The sequence below is a fragment of the Dipodomys merriami genome, unplaced genomic scaffold (genome assembly GCF_024711535.1).
Source record: "Dipodomys merriami isolate MVZ:Mamm:240054 unplaced genomic scaffold, mDipMer1.0.p SCAF_3, whole genome shotgun sequence".
Lineage (NCBI taxonomy): Eukaryota > Metazoa > Chordata > Mammalia > Rodentia > Heteromyidae > Dipodomys > Dipodomys merriami.
Window position 1 is genome coordinate 79,206,814 of NW_027204492.1, and position 6,779 is coordinate 79,213,592.

Here is a 6,779-nt window from a genome sequence, read left to right on the forward strand (position 1 = left end):
TTGAGTTTTTGCCGAGTTGATCTATCTAGTGGGGAGAGTGGTGTGTTAAAATCCCCAACAATTAATGTCTTTGGATCTATATGGGATTTGAGGGAAAGTAGTGTTTCTTTGATAAATTTGGGTGCTCCATTGTTTGGCGAATAGATATTTAGAATTGTAATATCCTCCTGAAGGAGAGATCCTTTAATTAGTATGTAGCGACCTTCTTTATCTCTTCTCACGAATTTTAATTTGAAGTCTATTTTATCTGATATTAGGATTGCAACTCCCGCCTGTTTATGAGGGCCGTTTGCTTGGTAGATTTTGTTCCAGCCTTTAACCTTGAAAATGTGTTTGTTTTTACGGGCAAGATGTGACTCCTGCAGGCAGCAGATAGAAGGGTCTTGTTTTTTAATCCAACTAGACAGTCTATGTCGCTTAATTGGAGAGTTCAGTCCGTTAACGTTAAGAGATAGGACTGAGAGGTATTTGGGAGTTCCTGCCATGTTATCCACCTTCTTGGGGGCTGCGAAAACTGGGTTCTTCCTAAGGTTCTTGGATTCTCAGTTTGGGTGCAGTTTCTTGGCCTTTGTTGCGGTCTTGTTGGTTTTCTATGTGTAGGACATCTTTAAGAATCTTTTGTAGGGCTGGTTTGGTGGAGATGTATTGTTTCAATTTTTCTTTGCTATGGAAGGTTTTTATTCATTGTTGGTGGGAATGTAAACTTGTTCAACCACTTTGGAAAGCAGTATGGAGGTTCCTCAAAAGACTTCACATAGATCTCCCCTATGATCCAGCAATCCCACTTTTGGGCATTTACCCAAATGTTTACAAACAAGACCACACTAAAGCTACCAGCACAACTATGTTTATTGAAGCATTATTTACCATAGCTAAGATATGGAACCAACCCAGATGCCCCTCAGTAGATGAATGGATCAAGAAAATGTGGTATATATACACAATGGAATTCTATGCCTCCATCAGAAAGAATGACATTTCCCCATTTGTTAGGAAATGGAAAGGTTTGGAAAAAATTATATTAAGTGAAGTAAGCCAGGCCCAAAGAAGCATAGGTCCCATGGTTTCCCTTATTTGCAATATCTAGTATAGGTATGAGTCAAGCAGAAAAGGTCAGATAATGTGATGTTAGGAAAATGAACCCTTAAATATGTATTTTAATGTTTTCATTTCTTTCATGCATGTGTTTCTAACGCATTTATAAGATTATTTCTTTGTTGCTTTGTATGTCCCTCCCCCACAGTGTAACCCCCGCTTTCACTATATTTGATGTCAGTATAACATGTGGAGGAGATGGGGACAAACAAGTCGTTTAAGGATTCAGGTGGACCTGTTGCAACAATGAGAAGTACAAAATGTCATGTCAAAACCAACTTTACAATGTCGGTGTGGGGGGGGAAGGGGGTATAATTGGGTGGGGGGAGGGGGGAGGCTGGGAAGGGAGGTGAAGGGTAAACAAAGGAGGAGGCTGCAATGCTTGGTAAGAAATGTATGCATTATCCTGCCCATGTAATTGTAGCCCCTCTGTACAGTATGTTCTCAAATAAAATAATATAAAATTAAAAAAAAAGTTCATACATGTGTGTGGAACTTCAAATTTATTTATCTTAATAAGTTTTATGATTTTCAGTTTGATTACCTATCTTTAGTACAAAAACATCAAGAATATCATCACTAAATGTGTTTTATATGTTAAATATTAACTGAATTATAATGTTTGTGATAGAATGCCGAAGAACTTTCATGCATGAAGTATAAGACCAATATATACCTTATTTACTAATAAAAAATTTCTGTTGATTCTGCGTGATCAAGGCATAGATTGGTGACCTAGCCTGGGAGATCATGGGGGAACAAGATGTTCTACTGTACAGATGGGGACATGGACCACTGGTCTGATTATAGTGATCTTTACCTTCCAAGGTGGCATTGTTATGGTAGATTCCTGGAAGATCAATTTAAGACCCATATGTACTGTTGCAGAGTCTGAAGTTGAACTAGGTGGTGTGTTATATAGGAATCATAGTGTGTAGATGGCTTGTAAATATTAGACCCTTTGGCCAGAGAGATCAGTGGCCAAACTGGAGGCATGCTGTGGAGAAAGGAGTCTGACTATGTGTCTTTGCTGCAGAAATATGGCCCTATTTGGTACAGCAGTGAAGAGCAGGGTCATAGTGAGGTGCATTTTTGTAGAGGTATGGGCCTGGACAAGTGCACTGGGTATGGATATCTATATCTGACACTGTAGCATGGCTATAAAGAGTAGAAAATAGTGAAGATATCTGGCTTGAGAGAGCAGAACATGCCATAGAATGGGTTCTTGTGAGGCCAAGACCTGGAAAGGACTGTGTTTATAGGGGAAAGCCTAGAAGGACAGTAGTCCTGTGGAAGGGAGACCCTGGACAGGATACATGACTGCCATTATAAGGGACAGGATAGAGGTGGCTGCTAGCATGAAATCTCAGGGACATTGGTGCCTGGGGCAGATGTGAAGGAGGCCTGAGTGACCCAGGAATGAGCAGATGCTGTCTTGGAGGATTCTCAACCTGGTCACTACATAGCCAATTCCTAAAATGATTGCTGATGGACTGTTGATCTGTGCCTTTCATCCACTGGTGGAGTGAGTGCCCTCCAGAATTGCCCCTCTACTACCTGGCCCCCGTCAAGCCTCACATGTAGGAGGACTATGTAAGGATTATGGCTGCCCTGAGTATGATCACAATGTAACTTCTCCAGAGATCTTAGTAATGTGTGATTCTAATCCAAATGCAATATATGCATAAATGTACATGTTAAATTGAAATTCCTTTGTATAAATATTTCAAGAAACAATAGAGCAGGCTTTGGAATGCCCCAGTGAAATCAGGCAGTGACTGTGAGTCTGCAGTGCAAGAAGGGCTCTGACTCTAGCCAGTCCAGGCCTTACCAGGAAAGTTGCAGGAGGCATGGGGCTTTGGGTTGGATAGCTCTGGCCCACTACCCCTACATGCCCCAGCTGGGTAGTGGTGGCTGGTGGCATCACATGAATGGCATTGGTGGTTGCAGGTGTTGCAGAAACTTTGGAGCTGGAGAAACCCAACAAGGGGATGACCTAAGGGAAAAAGATGAGCTCATCCTCTTGGATCATCTTCCAAAAGCCATGGGACTATTTTTCCTTAGTGAGAAGTCCCCAGGAAGGCAATTTCTTTAAGTGAAACTCATACCCAGATTACCTCTTCCTGATGATCACCTACCAGAGCAGCCAGTACCTCTCCAAACACCCTCTGTCTCCCAGTGGAACACACAAGTAGCTGCAGATGAATTAGCCCCTCCTTAATGTTCCCTCCAGTGCAACAGTCCAGGGCACATGGACGAGTACAACAAAGTTTCAGTCTAACAAAGTTAGATGTTTGGCATGCATATCATACCTACTCCTTTAAAGCCCCCACCACCTAGAGCAGGAAGCACTTCTTCCCTGGTTCCCCTCTTAAATATTTCTCCCCAGATATTGGTCAAAGACAGGAATGCCTCCACCCCCTCACCTGCTGTTACCATATTACCCTCTATCTTCAAGAGCTGTTGGACAAATTGCCAGTTCCTTTGGCTCGTCTGTCCTACAGCTAGGAAAGCCCGGTACTCTCTCCCTCTTGGTGGCTTCTACACCCTTATTCTGCTTTTTGCCATAAATGCTTCAAAGTCCATGCTGGCATGTCCACCTCAGGGATCCCCTACTCTGCCATCATCTTCCCCATCATGAAGCAAGACCCAGCAGACTCAAGTTTGAGCCCCATAGAGAGCACAAAATCCCCAGTCACCTTCAACAAGAAGGAGGAGAAGAAGCCACATGTGAAGTAGGCTCTGGGTGCCTTCATGTTGTATATGAAGAAGATGAGAGCCAAAGTGGTGGCTTGGTGTACCCTGAAGGAAACTGTGGCCACTAACCAAATCTTGGGAAGGAACTGGCACAATCTGTCTGAGAAGAACAGGCCAAGTACAAAGAACTAGCCCAGAAGAGTGGCAGCTTCATTCCCAGCTCTACCAAACCTGGTCACAGTGGGACAGTTGTGGTAAGAAAAAGAAGAGAAGGAGAGAAAAGCAGCTGTCACAGACATAGTCAAAACACAAAGTCCAAGAAGCGGAGGGTGCTCTGACCTCCAAGAGCAAGAAGCCATATGTTCAGTACCTGCCCTCTCTGAAACTGCCTGCTACCTTCTCTGCAGGCTACGCCTCATCAGCTGCCCTGGTTGCAACCCACTTGGGCAAGTACAACCCCTTTCCTTCACTATAAAATCAGAGACCCTGCCCATCTGGCTCTCTACACAACTGCCTTCCTGTCAGTTAAGGCTGCACTCAGTTCCTCCATCTAGATTGGTAGCCAGCCTCCCCTCGTTTCCTCAGCTTTCCCATTAGAGTCCATGCCCACCACTCTGTCTACTTCTCCCAGTTTCTTTCAGGCCACATTTCATGCCCAGTAGACTCTCCCTAAGCTACAGGCCCAGACTCTTTCTTTGGTCATAAAATGTGCCCACTAAACTTCCCCCGTCAATCTATGCAAGTTATCATGTGAGTGATAGTGACTAGTACTTATTCAGAAGAAAAAGAAACTTCATTGTTCAGTATTTGATCCTTTCATACTGTTTTGTAATGTGGCAGCTAACAAAGGCACTTTAGATTGTATGGATGTAAAAAGTTTTTTATAAAACAAAACAAAGCAGAATCAAAATCATTAGAAGAAAGAAAACTGAAATGTAGTGTGTTATTTCCACTGTGCATGCTGTGGTGGACCTATCTGGGCAGGAGATAATTTCTCACTACCTCTTTACTAACTGATGTCCTCCCCTCATCAGTCTCTGCCTATCTGAGCTTTGGTCTACAGGGTCACCAGGGTCTGGATCTCTAGCAAGGTGTCTCCTCATCTGAATCCATTCTTATCAGATGCTAAACATTATGGGTTTTTCTCCCTTGTTCTCTGCTCAGTGTAAGTCTATGGCCATGTGTGAAGATACCTTGGCCTGATTGGTTTCTACCAGTATCCCTTCTCCTTCAGTAGGCACATACTGGCCAGCCTCCAACTTATGGTGGGGAACTAGGTCCTCTGAAATAGTCCCTCCAACATTTAAAGACACTCAAGGTACCTGTCATTGCCTCTGTGAGGAAGTTAGTATTACCAGTTGAGAGCTTCCTGCTCAGGGACTCAGAGTGACAGGCAGGACCCGATTCCAGATTCTGGCTCCTGTCACCTGGGTCTGTGCTAACAATCCCCCAAAATTTAAGATCCTCTGCCCTTTCACAAACAGCTCACATGCTTTTCCTGTATATTTAATTTGTGGATTTTATGTTTTTAGGAGGAAATTAAATTTTCAGTTGTTTATTTTCACAAAAGAAAATAAAATTTCAGTTGCAAAAAAGCTAAAAATAGAAAAGGGAAAATAATGGACCTTTAAACCATACCCCAAGCCTGTAGAGCTGACAAACAACTTCAAGAAAGCAGAAGAATACAAAATAAAAACAAAGTCAGTAGATTGTGTAAATACCAATAATAAATGGGATCAGAGGAAAATTAAGAGCATGATTCTATTCAAAATAGGCTCAAAATATCTAGGAATAAATCTAATCAAGGAGGTTAAAACTGCTACAGTAATAATTATGAATTTTTGAAGAAGTTAAAGAAGATACCAGAAGTTGGAAGACCTCTTATGTTCATGGACTAGCAGAATCAATATTGTGAAAATGGTCTTACTGTTGGTGATCTACAAATTCATTGAAACCCCATCAAAGTCTCACTGTCATTCTTTGCTGAGATTAGAGAGAACCCTGGATAATTACAGCACAATTCACAATGGTCAAAGTATGGAAACAGTAAAGAAGCCATTGCCTTGTTAGTGTTAGACTATATGGAGCACACAAATGGCATTTCCTAAAAGTTTTACAGCCCAGCTTGGTTTTCATGAGTAGAAATTTTAAGTTATTTATCATGATGAAATTGTGCCAGGTAAAGAATAAGTGGACCAATAATAAGACAGCATCCCACTGAAGAATGATAACTTCTGATAAATAACCAGTGATTGTGTTCTTCCTTTTCTCACATCATAATAAAATACCTGAGATAACCAACTTATAAACAGGCAAGTTTTTTGACTCACAACTGTGAAGTTTTCGGTCATTGCTGGTTTGGACTGTTACCTTGGGGCTTGTGGAAAGGCAGTACATCATGGTGGAAGAAGGTGGCAGAGGAAGCAACTCACCTTATGGCAGCAAGAAAGCAGAGAGTAAGAGAAGACCAGGGGCAGTTCCAATATCTCCTTTAAGGGCACACCCCAATGACTTAATTCCCTTCTACTAGGCTCTAGATCCTAAAAGATCCCTCACCTCCTAACAGCCCCACAGCCTGAGTTACAAATATTGATCCTCTCACTTACTATATAGGAGTTCCAGTAGATAGGCTCAAAACAGTCTGAGACATTACACAACTTAGGAGAAACATCTGATTTGTTTTGTTTTACTTAAAGAATGTTACTAGCAAAGCACTTTCTCTCAAATGGGTCAACAATGTTATTTCTATTCTATGCAACATCGTATTGAGAGCACTTCCAAAAATAACAAAAGACAAATATTCAGCTTTATTTTCCTTACAATATTAGTACCATTTCATTGTCAGAAATGTTCCCAATTTTAAGTAGAATGCAAGATTATGACAAATAGAACATTAGAGAAAGCAAATCTAATTCTTTAATGGTGTTGAAACAGGACTGCAGGCATCATTTACAGGTGAGTCATTCAGGGTTCTACAGCATGTACTT

The 6,779-nt window shown here is 41.7% G+C and overlaps 1 pseudogene; it reads left to right on the forward strand.

The window, feature by feature from the left end:
* Positions 1 to 3,104: 3,104 nt before the first annotated feature.
* Positions 3,105 to 4,511, forward strand: LOC138839865 (transcription factor 7-like 1 pseudogene; annotated as a pseudogene).
* The last annotated feature ends 2,268 nt before the right edge of the window (positions 4,512 to 6,779 follow it).